Source organism: Podarcis bocagei (assembly GCF_964188305.1).
Source record: "Podarcis bocagei genome assembly, chromosome: 9".
NCBI lineage: Eukaryota > Metazoa > Chordata > Lepidosauria > Squamata > Lacertidae > Podarcis > Podarcis bocagei.
Genome location: NC_138134.1, coordinates 59,158,952 through 59,177,681, shown reverse-complemented (window position 1 = coordinate 59,177,681; position 18,730 = coordinate 59,158,952). Strand labels below are relative to the sequence as shown.

The following is an 18,730-nucleotide window of genomic DNA, read 5'->3' as shown; positions in this document are numbered from 1 at the left end:
CCAGACTGCAAGGTTCTTGTGGTCTGTCTGTGGCTGATGGGCCATCCCAGTAGTTTTGTGGTCCTCCAGCTGTTGTTGGAGACCAACAGTCAGCGATGATAGGAATTGTAGCCCAGCGTTGGGATGACCACAAGTTTCCCATCCCTGTTCAAAAATGAACTCTTTCCCCCACCCCTTTTGAAACAAACAGATTACATGGGTTCATATATTTTATTTATTTATAATATAAACATTTTCTTAAAAAAACCATGGCAGTGTACAATAAAATCAGTAAAGCATCTTAAAATTATACAATAGTAAAATACTGAACAAATGGCCAGGGCGGAATCAAACACGCTCCTGTTTAATATGCACTCAATGCGTTCCCACAACATTAGCCACAACTCATACCTAGCATGTATCTATTCTGTCATTTGTTATGAAATACTGTGTTTTTATGTCTCTCCCCACAACAGCTTTGATGTATCTTGAGAAAAATAACTGCTTTTTCTGCTTTTTAACCCAGCAATGTATACAATGCCTAATTTTCTAAACGCTTGGCTTAATGAAAACATTTTCAGCGGGTGACGAAATGCCAGAACTGTAGGTGTCTGCCTGATCTCAATATAGGAGCAGTCCCTCAAATTGCTGGCGACATTAAACCTGAAGTCTTAGTTCACATGGAAATTAAATGGATATGAGGCAACTCACATGAGATAATGTGGATATGCGCTCATCCTTTGACCTTTAAAGCAAAAACTAATGCAAGAGAAATGTTTAAAATTTGTTCTAAAAATTCCCTAGGAACTTTGTGGAAAGTTGGAGACTGACCTACTTCATCATACTGACCAATAGGTGTGCATAACAGTCCGACCAAAATGTAGAGCAACAGTGAGGGTTTCTTAGAGCTTCCAGAGTATCTGTGTGGTTTTCAAAAATAAGAATCTGCAAGATTGATTCGTCAGGAGCACAGATACAAAAATCAGCACACATGCAGTGGGCAAATTCAGAGCTCTGTAGCACCACCTCCAAGTCTCCAAAAATCTCTCCTGGCCACATGACTTGGATTGGCCGATAAAGTTTTTTGCTGTTAGCATTGGTTACTGTACATAGAAAAAATAATAATGCCTCGAACCAGCTAGCAGGAAAGAGGTGTCCCGTCTCAATTTCATACTCAATCTACCAAATGCTCAGAACGAGATGCTTCTCACTTATCAGATTCACATGAAGGCCTTTTTAGTGCTGTTCCTGTGGTTGCCCAGTAAACATGATATACAGTGTTTGCATGAGGTGCTTCTCTCCATTTCCTTTGCCCCCCTGGGATCCAAGTTCCTATAAATAAATGCTTGAGCTCTAGTCAGCTGTGTGTAGAATGAATGACATTTAACCTTTCCACTCCTTCCTAATGCAATCCAGAATAGTATAGATGCCGGAGGTTGGCAGGAGGAGGGAGAGGGAAGTGCAGGATAGCTTCCCACTTTGGGGGACTTTCTCCTTGGGAAATATTTGTGAGTCACAGATGTCCATTATATCACCTGTCCCACACTCACCATATTCTTTTTCAGCCTCTCCTGGTGTTTCTGCAGTATACAATCTTGGAAAGAAGCCTGTTGGGTTCTCTGGCTTTCCTCCATTCTGCTTACATCAGGCTGGCTGTGAGATGAATCAATAGAATGTCAGGAAATTTATAGCTGAGGTGGGGAATAGCGACAAAATACTGCTTTAAATGTACAGATGGCGTCGAAAAACAATACTGTGAGCTAAAGACACCATTGCATCCACTGTGGCTGCAAATCTGGATGTGAAAAAGAACAACAGTGGCACCATCACTTAGGACTTGTTGTGTGCTGTGGGTGACTCTTTATTCATTCACCTGTCCTAACTGGAGTCTGCAAAATGCAAACTAATTTTTTAAATTTTTAAATTTTAAACGCTACAGGAGTTGCACGCTGCCTGTTGCCTCTGTTTTCAATCAATAGGCTCCTTGTCCTCCTCAGACTTGCCCTTCTGCTCCAACAAGACTTGGGATCTTGTTTCGCGGGTCTGCCAAACATGGCAGTTGTTTAGCAACTGGCAGCCGCACACGGCACACTCGGTTTGTGGGAGGGGAAGTGGGAAAGAATGCAATCCCACTGGACGGGCGTAAGGTGATTTTAAGTTGAGAGAAGAATACATGTAATTGCCAAGCTTGGGCACAGGCCAAGACGATTTTGGATAACACCTCTATTTTTACAAACAGGGATATCCAATCTTCGTCAGTTGGGGCTGCAGGCTGCAGTGACCTTCAACGGACTCATCTTGGCACCGTTCGGAAGAAGACTGGCACAGCATGTCCCAAGCCCAATGGACTAGCAAGAACAAACAGTAACTTCCTTCATTCTAGGACTCAGCCCAATGGGTTTCCAAGAAAATGCACAAGGTCCTTCATAGAACAGGAGTATAATTATGGGCATGGAAGATATAGAGACATACATAATTTCCAACCTTGTGTGTGAGAGAGAGTGATGCAAGTAGCTAGCTGTTCAAAGGATAGAAACCTAAACCCAAAGCCCTTGTTGCTAAAGCTAAAGTGGTTCTTTGGATCCTGGACAATTTAAATAGAGGACTTGTTCATTCATGCAAGTAGTTGCACCTCCACTTTAATGCTGTCAGGTGCCATGTACACCAAGGCCATGGGTACGGTATCCTTACAACAATCTTGTCGGCTAGATCAGCATTATCCCTATATTACTGTTGGGTGACTGAAGTTGCGTTGCTTTTTGGAAGTTCCACTGAATCAGATCTTATCAGACGGACGGAAAATCTGAAGAGATATTTTGCTTAAACGAGCTTCAATTTAGCAGGTAAGATTTGATCTTCCCAAGGCTCAGCCACGGAACAACAAGAAAAGCTCTGGGAGCTCTTGGGGAATTAATAGGAACGTGATACGATCAAAATATGGGTCAGGCGAAAGTGTGGATGAGCACTTAGTGATTTTATGAGCTGTAACGAAAGATGGCCACAGCTATTGGACCAATGAAAGCAGAACTATAAAGTTACCAGCAGTAGTATATATATATCTCCACAGTAGGTGAATCGGTTCAGAGTGGCACACAGCCTACCTTGTGTACTCCTGATGGTTATGAGAGGAACCACATTACACGCAAAGGTAATGAAATGAAGGCCAAAGGTTGGCACCAAACCCTCCTGATCCAGGCCTTCCCTCCAAAAAACCTCATACTTAATATTATCTGTATGAGAAGGCAGAAGTTGTCTCATCTGAAAGCAATGCAGAGTGGAGAATAGTCCATTGGAGGGACTGGGGCGCTGCCCAACAAACCCGAGGCAGCTTTGTCTAGCCTGCTTTATTACTTGCACCTAGTCCAAGGGGTAGCATTCCTCCTCCTTAGTCTTACAGTTCCCCTTGCAGATCTCAGCATGGAAAAGGTTGAGGACAAAACTAAAACTAGCTGGCTGTGCCTTACATTGGTTCTAGCGCCACTGACCATTGCTTATTCCCTGCTTTCTACCCAATGGGCATTAGACACCACTGGGAATTCAACACCCCTCAATTCTGGGTCCTTGTTTTCTCTTTTTTTGGGGAGATCCTGTCTGAACAATAACTGAACATTTCAGGGTAGGAAACACAGAGGTGCAATAAAAGCATTTAAGATCAATATTTTAGGAAAGGGCAGCATGCAGCAAAACACTTCATTACTATATTCCCCATATCAGCCATTGTTATTTTATTTGCTTAACAAATTTCTGTCCAGCTCTTTGGGTAGAAAAGAAACCTTGAGGAGTGGCTAGCAAAATTAAAAACATAAAATAATATAAAATCGCAGCAGCAAAGATGAAAACCAAAGTCCTAGATTAAACTGTATAAATCTCAACATCTTAAAAATCCTGGGCAAATGAACTGTGCGCTGCAATGAGTAATGCAATGCACTGTTTGGGGATTGTGTTCAGTAAGGAAGGAGAGGGAAGAAGGTAACTTACTGGGAGCAGGGAATGTTAAGGTAAGGGGGAGTGGGGAGTTGAAGGGAGCCTAGGAAGGTGGGTAGGAAATTTATACAGTTGATCCTTGAAACAGGGAGAGGGTGGGGATTAAAGGGGAGCAGGGCCGGCCCACACATGAGGTACCAAGTTGAGATGACTGCCTCAGGTGGCAGGATCCACAGAGGCAGCAGATCCCAATGTCAATTTTTCTTCCACCTTTGTTCCAGATGTAGATCTTCCCTCACCCCTTCTTCTGCAGTAGGGAGGGGAGCGCTATTTTGGGGTCTGCCTCAGATGCCAAAATATCTTGGGCCGGCCCTGGAGGGAGTAGCTGGTTGGGCGTGAATTTGGAAGACACCTCTGTTCATTCCTAGATCATCCACAGTTGATAAGTAACAGATCATTGTTCTTCTGTCAAGTCCCAGACTTGAAGCTCACATTCCCTTAACCAAATCATGGTGAGCTACTCATTCATAGCAACCAGGCAGCAAACCACAATGTTGTTTTTAACAACCTCTAGAAAAACCTGATTGCAAGGTTCTATGCAGAACGTGACGGAATTAACCCGGTCCAAATGTCCCACCAATCCACTGCCCCATGAAGAGAAAAATAAACCCAGCCCAGAATGCCAAGTTCTGAGCATTCCAAAATCACCAAGCTGCCACTGTAGAGGACTAAAGGGGGGGGGGACAATATTATCCTGAATTCCCCACACATCCGTCTGCCTGTTCTAGATAATAAACTGCAAATCAGAAAAGACCCAGAGCATCTAGTATATTGATATACTGCATAGGACTATATGGGAATGGTGTGGGATGCCAAGAAATCTCTAGAGAACCAACCTTTCACAGACTGTCCAGGGGCAGTAAATTGTGGATTTGAAGTGAGAGAAGCTAGCTTGAACATCTTGGTCCAAAGTTACACCCCGTGGGGGGGTGCCATTTCCACTTTGTTTTAGGAGGGGACAATTAGTCAACACAACGTTACAATGAGATGTTTACAGCACTATATATGAATTCATCAGGCCTATAGTCAAGCAATGGTGAAAACTGATATTTGGGCTCAACTAAGCCAGAGTTCATCATGAGTACGGGTGTCACTGAAACATGTATTTCCTAGTGAAGTCACCGAAGAAAAGCACCTCGGAAATATGAACCTTGGAAGCTTGTAATGCAGCCTCAGATATGATGCAAGCATGATGACCTCATAATTCAACCTTTGCCAACCTGGTGCCCTCCAGATCATCCCCAGCCAGTACACCATCCTGGGGCTGATGGGAGTTGTAGTCGAAAACACCTGGAGGGTACCAGGTTGATGAAAGCTGTCATCATTATTTTACAGGCTGGATTTCTCGTGAGCTGGAGTAGCATTCTGTCTTCCGCCACACATAAGCAACACACAACCTCCTTTATCTATTCAACCCCAAGCTCTTTCTTCCAACTCAGGATGTCCCTGCCTTCCTCTTACACACCTGACCACTGCTGCCATTCGAGCAGCAAGCAGGAAGAAGGAGAGAAGACTGCGAAATATCTCCACTTATGCCTGGTGCTTTGCCATGTGACCCGCCAGTGAGCAGCCCTGGGAAATGTAATTGTAATAAGGGCTATTGACACCCACACCCAGATTGGCTCTCCCCAAGGAGGATAGGTTTGTTCCATCTCTAGATATCAACACTATATATTTAAAGCATTGTCATACAACTTGTAAGCTGCCATAGAATACTACCCAAAGAATCCTGAGAGCTGCAGTTTGTCAAGAATTGTTAGGAGACCCCTATTGCCTTCAGAGACAGGGACGCGGGTGGCGCTGTGGGTTAAACCACAGAGCCTAGGACTTGCCGATCAGAAGGTCGGTGGTTTGAATCCCCGCGACGGGGTGAGCTCCCGTTGCTCGGTCCCTGCTCCTCCCCACCTAGCAGTTTGAAAGCACGCCAAAGAGCAAGTAGATAAATAGGTACCACTCCGGTGGGAAGGTAAACGGCATTTCCGTGCGCTTCTCTGGTTCACCAGAAGCGGCTTAGTCATGCTGGCCACATGACTCGGAAGCTGTACGCCGGCTCCCTCGGCCAATAAAGCGATATGAGCGCTGCAACCCCAGAGTTGGTCACGACTGGACCTAATGGTCAGGGGTCCCTTTACCTTTACCTTTATTGCCTTCAGAGAGCTACAATTTCCAGTTGTTTAACAATCAATCCTTCCTCCCAGGGAACTTTAGGAATTGTGGCTCTGTGAGGGTTTCCCAACAGTATTCAGCATCCTTAACAAACTACAGCCCCCAAAGTTCTTTGGGTAGCGCTATGACTGATTAAAGTGGTATGATCCTGCTTTAAATGTATATTGCAGATGGGGCCTAAGACCCAATGAAACCACTAGAATGTGTTTGACTCAACCCCTCTTTATACATTGGTACTTAGCAGCTCTTTATACTTTACTGCATGCATGCTGCCCCCCCATGGCTTCAGCTCATAAAAAAAGAAAATATATATATTTGAATTAATCTTTCCCAGTTTCTAAACCTCTCTGACACCAGTTACTCTGGACAGAACGATATGCAAACTAGATCTTTCCTACTGTATATCTTAATTGGCTTCATTTTACATAATTTAGCAGGCATTAAAACAAATCTGGTGTATAATGATGCAGCCAGAGCAGGTGCGGGTTGTTTATTTATTTTATTTTTAAAGAGAAGCAGCCAGATGCTGTTTTGAGATCTGTATTTTACTCTGTGTTTTGGGTATTGATATGGTTCAAAGTGAAAACCTCAGCATCTGGTCCCCCTAATATAAGGGGTGGGTAACCGTTTTCAGGCCAAGAGACACACATGGACCCATGGTCAACCCTCTGGGGAGTTGCATCTCAAAATTGGTGTGGCCAAATGACCTCCATAATCCCAGAGAGACTTGTTATTAATATAACATACCTGAATAGTTTCTTTTTCCTGTTTCTTTTTTGGGGGGGGGGAGAGCTTCTGGGTGGTGGACAATATTGAGGCAGTATAAAAATGATGAAAACAAATAAATAAAACAAATAATAGGGCAAGATTTGGACCTGGAAAGTTTCAGTTTAAATTTTTAATCAGCAGACCCTCCCAGTGTCCCTGTTTTCCAGGGACAGACTTGAATTTACAGACGATGTCCCTGTTTCTTATATGATCCTGGAATGTCCTGCTTTTCTTTAGGACGTTCCTATTTTCAGTGGGAGGGACATGGGTGGTGCTGTGGGTTAAACCACAGAGCCTAGGACTTGCCGATCAGAAGGTCGGCGGTTCGAATCCCTACGTCAAAATGCAAGTAGATAAATAGGTACCGCTCCAGCGGGAAGGGAAATGTGTTTCTGTGTGCTGCTCTGGTTCGCCAGAAGCGGCTTAGTCATGCTGGCTGCATGACCCGGAAGTTGTATGCCGGCTCCCTCGGCCAATAAAGCGAGATGAGCGCCGGAACCCCAGAGTCGGTCACGACTGGACCTAATGGTCAGGGGTCCCTTTACCTTTACCTTTATTTTCAATGGAGAAATGGTGGAGGGTATGGAGTTATGCATCCCCTCAAACCAAGGAGATAAGTGACTATACAACTTTTAGAAGACATCTGAAGGCAGCCTTGTATAGGGAAGTTTTTTTAGTGTTCTCATCATGCTACTATGCTGTGCATAAGATAGGATAACCATGTCACTTGCCCTGATCCATAGGAATTGGTGGAAATGTATTCTTAGGAAGCTCCTAGTGGTGTGTCATTGATCAGAGCTACACACACATCTACTCAGTAGCAAGTCCTGTCAAGTTCAATAGGAAAGTGTGCATAGGATTGCACCCCGAGTGATTTTAAGGAGTTGTTGATTTATGATTACGTTTATAACCTGCCTTTTTGTATTCTGATGTCTTTTGGGCACTTATTGAAAACCTTCCTTTTCCAACAGGCCTTTTAAGCTGAGGTTTTCCTCGGTCTTCATCTGTATTAGAATTGCTTTTCATATGGTTTTATTGTTTTCTCACTTTATTTGCCACCATGGCCTTTGTTGGGAGGGAGGGTGGAATATAAATTTAATGAATAACTAGAGAAATAAATGAGAGAGAGTCATTCTGCTATGGACATCTTTTGCAGCAAGGAACATCTTTTGCAAGAAGACTGTCAAATTTTCCTGCAGGCTGCAGGATTGTTTATTCCTGGTTAGTATTTACTACTACACCGTGTTGTAGCTCATGTTTCAGTTTAATTTTCAAGAGCCCTGCCAAAGATGCTGAGGGCAAAACAAGTCCCCGGCCCACCTGCTACTACATGCATCTCTTATTACTGAAATTTGCTGTGCTATTTTTATCGTGCTTTGCAGCTTGGCCAAACGGTGGTAGGTGGCTGTAGGTGGCTCCTTTTCGGTCTGTGGCTTGATGGCTTAAACAACTAAGATGTGGAAGATGATGGGATTTGGCTGGTTTTTGGGCATCATTAATGCCTCACAGAAAATTCAAGGGACAGCGGGAGAGGGAGAGAAATGGAAGAACACTTCAGGTTAACTTGACTCAAACTTTGTCAGAATCAGGATCCAGAGAAAATAATAATACCCAAAACATCCCTTTGTTGATTTGCAACTGCAGTCACAAAGCTATGCTGCCTCTATGCAGATACATCCTGCATTGGGGGACAAGTCATATTCAAATGCTCGATTTTCATACCAGTATGTAACAATGCTGATCTTTAAATACTGAAATTTGAGATTTGGATTTCAAGATTTGATAGTAAAATATGCGGTTGTGAAGGATCATTCAGCTTTGGGTTGGATTTAAACTTTTGTTATTTGTGTTAATTTTCATTGGCATGAGTTTAAATTGCCCCCTCCATTTGGGCTGGCATTAAAAAGACTTAGGTGTGAACCAAATGCCCCAAATGAGAGGGTTTCTCTCTCACACTATTTTGAGTATCATGTGCTGCTTTTGAAATGTGGTAACATTTCAAGAAACATTTGTAAGTGGAAAGCCTGTTTCTATGCAAGAATCCTGCCCTTTGAAAGGCCCCTAAATTGTTTAACCACAGTATCTCCTCTCTCGGTTGGAACTTAATTTCAAACCCATTTATTAACTATGCTATGAGCAAACCCATTTATTAACTATGCTAGTGAGCAAAATACATATGCATGGTAATGGCTTTTGCACTCTTAAGACTACAAAAACCATGACACAGGGTGACTGTGTACAAATACACTTGCAGGGACATTCTAAGACCTCAGTGGCATTAGAAGTACTGAAAAGTTATTCTGAGAACAAACAGCCTACTTTACAAGCCAAAAGTACTACTTTAAGTGTGACTTGTGGTTAAGCCATAAAAAATATGGCTTTGAGTAGGAATCACTGGTATAAAACCAACAAGGCTAAAATTAGGTTCCTGAATACTGGGCATGCGGATTGTGGCTGATCCTACACATATTGACAGACTGCCAGGTTAGCACTGCTGCTGGTATCAAATTGCAGCTGGGTCAATCCTGCTTCTTTTTTTAAAAAATATTTTTTATTAAATTTTTCAGAAACAAAGTCCAGAACATTCACAGAAGATAAAGAATATAGAGGGGAAAAAACAAGAAAAAGAAAAAAAGAAAGAGAAAAGTCCAACTGGACTTCCCCACATCTCCCTCACCCTGCATTCTTTACAATAAAAAAATATCAGCAAATTATTACCTTGTTTCATACCTTATTTTGTACCTTTCAGATATTGTATTTCAGAATTTAAAGTACTTTTTATCAATTACTTATCCCTTAAATTAAACATAATATTACTTTAAATTTCAGCCCTCTCTTACTTATAACTTAGTTTCCTGCTTTACCAAATCTAATTGCTGGAGCTAAAGTTTCCAAATCGTGCAAATTCTTAACATTCATACAACTTATAATGTTTTTGTAAATAGTCCTTAAATTTTTTCCAGTCCTCTTCCATTGTTTCTTCACCCAAATCTCGGATTCTGCCAGTCATTTCGGCCAGTTCCATATAGTCCATCAATTGCGTCTGCCACTCTTCCAGTGTGGGCAAATCTTGTGTCTTCCAATATTTTGCAATAAGTATTCTTGCTGCTGTAGTCGCATACATGAAAAAGGTTCTGTCCTTCTTTAACACTTTCTGGCCGACAATGCCCAAGAGAAAGGCCTCTGGTTTCTTAACAAAGGTATATTTAAATACCTTTTTTAACTCATTATAGATGATTTCCCAGAAGGCCTTCACTTTTGGACAGGTCCACCAGAGGTGAAAGAATGTCCCTTCAGCCTCCTTACATTTCCAACATTTATTATCAGACAGGTGATATATTTTTGCAAGCTTGACTGGGGTCATGTACCACCTATATATCATTTTCATAATATTCTCCTTCAGGGCATTACATGCCGTGAATTTCATTCCGGTGGTCCATAACCTTTCCCAGTCCTCAAACATGATGTTATGCCCGATATCCTGAGCCCATTTTATCATGGGTCAATCCTGCTTCTGCCCTGTAGACACTTAACAGCTGAAGTGGCAAGAGGGTTGGGAAAGACGTAGCAGCTACAGGCACCCCCAGACTCGGCCCTCCAGATGTTTTGGGACTACAACTCCCATCATCCCTAGCTAACAGGACCAGTGGTCAGGGATGATGGGAATTGTAGTCCCAAAACACCTGGAGGGCTGAGTTTGGGGATGCCTGATATAGCATATCTGTGTACCACAGACTTAAATTTGTTTAACAATAATTTCATCTCCCTAGGAAATCTGAGGAACTATAATTCTGAAAGGGTAGGAATATCTGATAAGGAATTCTTCAGCACTCTTGCAAAACTACAGTTCTCAATTTTTTTGGGGGTGAATCCCAAGCAGCTAAACTTGTATAATACCAATATATGCTTGTAATGAATATGCCACTAGGTAACATCTTTTTTCCCCTCTGTGCTGGTTAACAATTTCCGTGTGGGATTTTTTTCCTCCTTTTCTGATCCTGCCCTTCTGCTTGACAATAGAACTTTAGAAGAACTGCAAAAGAATTTTATTCCTGAATCAGCTTTCCCCTGAGAAAACCGGGAAGAGACATTTCTGAATCTAGGTACACAGCACTAAAAATGCTGGTTTGCATGGACTCTAATTGCTCATCTGCAGCTTTGTTGGTATGTATGAGATAAAACAACAAAAATCATATGCATTTCTATAGCAGTTTGCTGATTGCTCAAAGTGTTTTGCCAACACTTTCCCAGGAATCATTAAATGACTCTGTGGGCCAATAATATCAAACTACCTACTCGGAATAGGGACATAGGCTTGGCTAATCCCCCATTTGTGAGTTCAGAGTAATCTGAGATTTGAACTCTTAAACTTGGATGTGTCTGCAGAGATGCCCCCCACCATGGAGGGGCGATTGCTTTAGCAAGGAATGGTTGGTAGCTCTCCGTTCCTCAGGCAGGCCCCCAAAAAGTTATTGTTATTTAGTCGTTTAATCGTGTCCGACTCTTCGTGACCCCATGAATCAGAGCACGCCAGGCAAAAGTAAACCTAGTCAAAATCAGCACCTTGGAGAGAACTCAAGGTGAGAATTCTCAAGACCACAGAGATTGCTTCAGATAGACACCCAACTTTTCTCAGTGAGATCCTGAAGCAACTGGCTGAGTTTTAGAGCATGGCTAGGTAGCCATTGCCTAGAAGCTGCTGGTCCAAGTGTCATGGCCTTCTGCACTTGTTGGATCCTTCAAGGTTTCCAGCTGTGATGATCTCTCCTCTGGGTTCTCTTGATCTCCCTAAGGGTCTGTGGTCAAGCCACCAAAATCTGACAGCAGAAGCATCTTTTTGGAGCTCAAGATTCTGGGGTCCATGGCCTCACATGGGATGGACCAGGGAGTGGGTCCGTTTCTTCTTCAGAGCTGAAGTTGCCGGAGGAGTGCTGATCTAGGGCTATCATTGGATCTTAAGTTCCTCCTGCATTCATTGGAGCCCCCCTTCCATATACAGTTTCCCACCCCATTTTCCAAAGCACCCAGAGCCCTAGGAGCAGATGAGGGGCTGCGGAGTATTGTAGAGTGAAGGATGTGTTGAGAAAGCCCTATTCTGTGAATGTAGAGGAAAGCCACACTATGCTACCTCTCTGCCACGGAACTGTGATTATCTGTTTGGGGAACTCTTGCCAGCAACTTCAGGCTCCAGCTGGCTGAAAAACAGCTGTTTCATCAACAGAACGACAAGCCATTTCTTCTAAATCAGCAGCCAAGGCTAGAGGATGAGAAATTTAATTGAAAATTTCTTTCACATACAACAATCAATAGTTCCACATTGTGAAAGCTGTTGCAGAGATAAATCATCCTCTGCTTCATCTTTTATTACAGTCAATTAAATATTTTTTAAAAAATAAATAAAACAAAAAGCTTTGCAGCTTATCATAGTGTTGGCTCAGTACTTGTCCCACACTAGACGGCAGGAACTGAGAAAGCAAATAGAGTGGATATGGCTATCTCTTTTTACAGGCCCCAGTACAATATCTGCTGTGAACATTGGCCTTCTAGCATCAGCACCTGCAGAGCTAATGACCTGGAAAGACAGGGGAGCATTGTGGGATGTAGTTGTGGCTGTATAGGTACAGAATGGGGAGATGCACGCTCAACATGAATCAACCACCCCTCAAAACTCCCACCTGGATGCACCCAAACAGGCAAAGTGGTACTCTTGACTGCTGTTGAATTTTGTCAAAAACCCAGTTGTAAGTGGAAATTGTAACAGTGCTACTGGAGAATAGTTTCTCAAAAAACAACCACCACCACCCAGGATGTGGAGCAACTGAGTACAAATGCACATGCACAGAAAATCAGAGAGCTCAATGAATGGGGAAAACTGCGTTGTGAAAGAGGAAGTGGCTCCATTTCCTTTGTTACTTTACGGTTGCCCTGGCTGATGGGAGTTGTAGTCCAAAACAACTGGAGGGCATCGGATTGCTGAGAACTGGCTTGTAGTAACTTGATACAACTAGCTCAGTATTTTTTTTAACTAACTGTCAGCAATCCTCAAGGGGTTCAGGATGGGATTTCAGGCAACTCTACCTGGAGATGCCGAGCATTGAATCTGGGGCATGCAAAGCATGTACTCTACCACTGAGCTATGGTCCATATGTTGCATCTCTCCTCCATGGTCTGAGATTTGTATTTTCACAGTTCTAGACAACTGCTGCAGATCATTATTCTGAGTCTCCAGTTAAGGGAATTTTCCTTTTCTCCCACACCCACTTCTTCCCTTGCATTCTGCACATTCTGAGGAGCACAGGTGAATTTAAATCTTTCACAATGTTCAGATCCTTAATGCTGCCTATAACTCTTTGGTGCAATCCATCAGATATGCTGTTTGTATATATTCTAGAATAATTAATGCAGCTTCAAAAGTGCAGAGAAACAGCCAATTTGCACATCAGACCAGGATAAGCAAAGGCGGAATGCATTTGCATAATGGCTACCACTTGGCTAGATTTAATGTTGGCTCTGAATACCAACAGCCTATTAATGATCCTATTCCTGAAGCTGCTGCTGAAAACCGAATGGGTCTGGAGTCTCATCTGAACATAATTAAAGACCCTTGGAGAAAAATATTAGGGCATACCAGCAACCCCTTCCTTTTCTGAGCACATCCCACTTAGAATATGTGAACATTTTTGGGAAACATCAGTGACGGGTGAAGCTCTTTGGCTTGATTTGAAATCAGCTTGGTAATTTTGAGGTTTGTTGGTCAGCATTTTGTGTGTGTGTGTGTGTGTGTGTGTGTATGTGGGGGCCTTCCGTTTTCCCTTCTGAGAGTTCTATGCTGGCATGTAGTATCAGTATTACAGAATCATAGAATTGTATAGCTGGAAGGAACCACGAGGGTCATCTAGTCCAACTTCCTGCAGTGTAGGAATCTTCTGAACACAATTCAAAGTGATGGTGTTGACCTTTAAAGCCTTAAATGGCCTCGGTCCAGTATACCTGAAGGAGCGTCTCCACCCCCATCACTCTGCCCGGACACTGAGGTCCAGTGCCGAGGGCCTTCTGGCAGTTCCCTCGCTGTGAGAAGCAAAGCTACAGGGAACCAGGCAGAGGGCCTTCTCTGTAGTGGCGCCTGCCCTGTGGAACACCGTCCCATCAGATATCAAAGAGATAAACAACTACCTGACATTTAGAAGACAGCCCTGTTCAGGGAAGTTTTTAATGTGTGACATTTTGATGTATTTTTAATCTTTGTTGGAAGCCGCCCAGAGTGGCTGGGGAAACCGAGCCGGATGGGCGGGGTACTACTAATAATAATTTTATTTTGCCCCATGTGGGGCTTGAACCTACAGTCCTAAGATCAAGAGTCTCATGCTCTACCAACTGAGCTATCCCATCAATACTGACCGAAGTCAGTCCCATAGGAGCATTCAGTTTATGCTCTAGTAGTAGACCAGAGCGAGAAGGTTCTCTCTCAGGTCCACTCCCAGTCCCTGCACCCCTGCCAAAGTCATCTGGCTAATCCAGTTAGCTCCTGGGAAGGGCCCTGTGTTGCAGCACAACCAGCCACCCTCCGGGTTAGAGAAAGATCCCAGAGCCCCATGGGGCATGCAGAATCTTATCCAGCTCTTGCTCTGAAAGATATCTCTAAATCCCTCATCTGGTTGTTTCAGCTTGATTTGTTGTGGAGGAAGTCTAGACAAATCATGCCTTTAGAGAAATGAAGGGGAGACACACGTCTTCTTGAGAATGAACGCATTTTTTTTTTTTGCAGCAGCAGACAAGCTCCTTCCATTTTCACATGAGAAGTCAGATCTATAATTTCCTTTAAGCGCTCTTTCTTTCACTGCAGCACAATGGTGTATAATTTCTAATGATGGACATGAATAAAAGTATGACATTAAAACTCCAGAATAACTTATTGAAGACCAATTTAAGCGCTTTAGATGGACACTTTGAGAAGGCATTGTCCCTGATGGAAAAGGGGAGATACCCCAAGATCAGCCGGAGATCGGCCGATGAAGATTGGAAGAAATTCAGAATTTATCTTAAGAAACATTGTAAAATTAATGAATGTTAAAATGTTGAAGTTTTAGACAAAAGGAGACTACAGCTGTAAAAGGTTAAGTAAAAGAATAGAATAAGGGGAAATTCGATAAAACCAAGGGGTAGGATTTGTGGAAACAAATTTGAGAATGGGGATGCAGAAAGGGGAGGTATGGGGAAGTCGGGGAAGTAGGGTTCATGAAAAAAGGATCTGAAATTATACGTGTTTGTTTATGTGTTTGTTTGTTTTGTATTGTGTTATGTTTGTGTATATAAAAATTGTGAAAAACCAATAAAAAATTTATATATAAAAAAAAATCAGCCGGAGATCGCTAATAAACTAAAAGCTGTAGCACTCATGTGCAGAGCCCAGAGAGCTCACAGACAGCAACCAGTTTCAACAAAGGTTGAAAGCGAATGGAAGCTTTTCAAGCTTGAGCACCCGACCCCAACTACTCATCCAGGTTCTATCCTCTTGTAAAAAATGGTGAAGATACTGTTTAAATTGTAATGGGTTGTATTCAACTATATCCTACTCGAATTAGACCCATTGAAGTGAATGTGTTGAATAGTGGGAAAGATGGACGAAGGACACAGCTCTGTTGGATTCACAGCTCTTTATTGCAGCAGTTACAACTGCTCCTGGAATCAGACTGACTGCAACCTAGCTGGCTGCTTTATATAATACTAAGTAAGTTGAAATACTAACAACTCACAACTAGCTAACCAATCAGGAGCAACAGTTTTCAATCCTTCATTTACATACTGGTGGCCCTGAGGGAGAACTGCCACTAATCTTAATACATAACAGAATGAACCTAAGTTGGCAATACCTATTAACTTCAATGGGTCTACTCTGAGCAGGTGTGGTGTTGTTTACCACCCTGTGTTTTTAACAATGTACATGAGATGCCTTGGAAGGGCTTGCCCTAAGTGAAATTATTGACATACTGGAAATGAGTAATATTTGGGGGCAGGATTAGCAATTACTTTAAATACGTTATAGAGATGCCCCCCCCCCTGCATAATGGCAGGGGGTTGCCTCTTTCAGCTAGTTCATATTTCCAGGTAGCATGCAAGTGAGACAAAGACCAGCTTTATATCATTTGCTTATTATCACACAATGGTTACAGCTTATTTACAAAGACAGGACAGGTCTGTTGGAGAATAAGACAGCAGCTTTTCTGTGATTCAGCCCCATTTAATTCAACGGCACTCATTTCTGAGTCAACGGTGATAGGATTGCCCTATAAATGTTCTATCTGAGGTTGACGAACGAATGCTGGAGGCCAGGCCTCCATGCGTTAAGCATGGAGCTTAAGTTCAATGGAGGCTTGAACATTTTTATTTTTCCTGACTGTAGAAATAAAATAAAATTCAAAACCAAAGGGGGAGAATCAACTAATGTGGAGAAGCCAGTGTGAGCTATAAAACAGGATTATCGGTTTGCAACAGATGTCACCGAGATAGCGGAACATATCCCTGAAGCAGATGCCTTATTATTGCAAAGACCTTTCTCTGAAGCGATCTTAGCAATAGGGTACTTCTTAAGATCAGGAAATACTTTCTGGAACGGCATATTAAAAAACCCCCTGAATGAATCAAGTAAGCTGAACTGAGTAAAGGATGATTAATGGAGAAAGACCTTATTTGCACTACATGTAACTTTTGATAGGAAAAAAGTATGCTCTCAATCAGCTTACTACACATTCAGTCTGTATGCAACCATGATCCCATGCATATTCATGTGCAAGTCATCGCCATTAGTCCTGTGGTGCATACTTCCAAGGATGCATGCATATAGAGCTGTGGCTTTATGGCAGACCTCTTGTGTCAAGGTTGATCGCTTGATTAATAGTATTTGATGGCTGGCGGCTATTAGATATAAGATGCCCTACTGCTTTTTTGGATGGGTGCCAAAGGGAATAGCTAAGCAAATCCCTTCTGCTTGGTAGCTGATTTCTGATCTTCCTGGTAGCTGATATTATTGTCGATCGTAATTTCATGTGGCTCAGTTTCATTGAATTAACTATTTTGTGGAATAGGTACCCTACACGGATATCGGTTGACATAAGGCAGGACAGAAATATTTTACAAAATATGAAATATGAAATTTGATTTCAGCTAGGGAAGGAGGAAGGAGGAGGAAGTTACCCTTTAGTGCAGGCTTCCTCAATCTTGACCCTCCATATGTTTTTGGCCTACAACTCCCATGACTCCTAGCTAGCAGGACCAGTGGTCAGGTATGATGGGAACTGTAGTCTCAAAACATCTGGAGGGCCAAGGTTGAGGAAGCCTGGTTTAGTGTGCCTAGCAGTCAAATAGATTCTTAGGAGGGCTAAATGCTATTGCTTTTAGGGAATTCGGTGTTGTCTACCTTGTTGTTGTCAGTCTGCATCTCCCTATTCAGCTTGAGTATTGTACATATTTCTCTCGAGGTTTTGAAGCAGAGGCTGGATGGTCACTGTTGTAGTAAGGGATATCCTGCATCAGTAGAGGATTGAACTACTTGACCTTTTGGAGCCTTTCCAACTCTATGATCCTGGGATTTCATGCAGATATTATGCACACAAAATGAAAATTTATTTACCGTATTTTTCGCTCTATAGGATGCACTTTTCCCCCTCCAAAAATTAAGAGGAAATGTGTGTGCATCCTATGGAGCAAATGCAGGCTCCTTGGCTTCAGCAATAGCAACGTGAAGCCTCTGAAGCACAGAGGGAGCACTCTGGAGGCTTCGCGTTGCTTTTGCTGAAGCCTGGAGAGCGAGAGGCATCGGTGCGCACCGACCCCTCTCACTCTCCAGGCTTCAGGGATAGCCGCCTGAAGCCTTTGGAGCGCAGCGTGAGTTCCCGCTGTGTTCCAGAGGCTTCAGGTTCCTTTCACTGAAGCCAGGAGAGTCTTGCTCTCCTGGCTTCAGCAAAAGGAACCCGAAGCCTGAGGAGCACAGCGGGAACCCCTCGCTGCGCTCGAAGGCTTCAGGGATAGCTGTGCGCAGCCCCTCCGGAAGGGAGAGGCTGCACGCAGCTATGGCTTCTTTAGCCCTGTGCAGCCTCTCCCGGCTGGAGAGGTTGCACGCAGCTAAAAAGGAAGCCAAAACAGCGAGCGGGATCCATCCCACTTGCTGTCTTGGCTTGTGCCATAGCCGCGTGCAACCCCTCCGGCAGGGAGAGGTTGCGCATGGCTAAAGAGGAGCTCTGGGAGAAGCGGACAGGCTGCGCGCAGCCTGTTCGCTGCTCTTTGGGGCTGGGAGGGAAAGACGATTTTTTTTCTTGATTTCCCCCTCTAAAAACTAGGCGCGCCTTATGGAGTGAAAAATACGGTACTTATGTTGGTTCTCAAGCATCTGTTGCAGGAGTGGGAAAACCCTTTGACTCCGTGGGCCAGATCCTTATCAGGATTAGCCTTGATAGAATGTCAATCACCTGATCTCACAATGATGGCACCATTTGGTGCTTTGAATGCCCAAACTTGCAGCTTCAAAGCACTTTGCTAGCAGCAAGGTGCTGCTGAAACAAAGGTCTCCCCCACTGCCTGTAACCCTGCAAATTTGTTGCTTGTTGTACGCATTACCAAACTAGAAGGCACTGTTCATCTGACTCATTATAAGGCAGGTTCTTCACCAATATTGCCATTCATCGAATTACCTCAAAGGCATAAATATGATGAATGACAAATTAGAAATCTCCTTTGCCACAAGGCTAGAATATGCTTAGATAGAAATAATGGCAAAATGCTCAGTTCCAGTTGTACCTTACCAGCTGTGGCAGTTACCAGCAATTCCTGCAAACTAAAG

General features: G+C 43.2%; 2 long non-coding RNA genes across 3 annotated transcripts; one reads left to right on the top strand and one right to left on the bottom strand.

Moving 5' to 3' along the window:
* Window positions 1-334: 334 nt before the first annotated feature.
* On the bottom strand, window positions 335-2,811 carry LOC308595347. Its single transcript, XR_014011998.1, has 3 exons — window positions 2,671-2,811; window positions 1,530-1,632; window positions 335-1,311 (listed from the first exon to the last, which is right to left on the bottom strand). It is a non-coding gene; the product is annotated as an uncharacterized lncRNA (long non-coding RNA).
* On the top strand, window positions 2,716-12,264 carry LOC308595351. 2 transcript variants are annotated; one of them, XR_014012002.1, is made up of 4 exons: window positions 2,716-2,822; window positions 8,054-8,118; window positions 10,918-11,365; window positions 11,439-12,264. It is a non-coding gene; the product is annotated as an uncharacterized lncRNA (long non-coding RNA). The 2 variants fall into 2 exon arrangements; XR_014012003.1 differs by lacking the exon at window positions 8,054-8,118 and having other exon boundaries at window positions 2,720-2,822.
* Window positions 12,265-18,730: the final 6,466 nt, after the last annotated feature.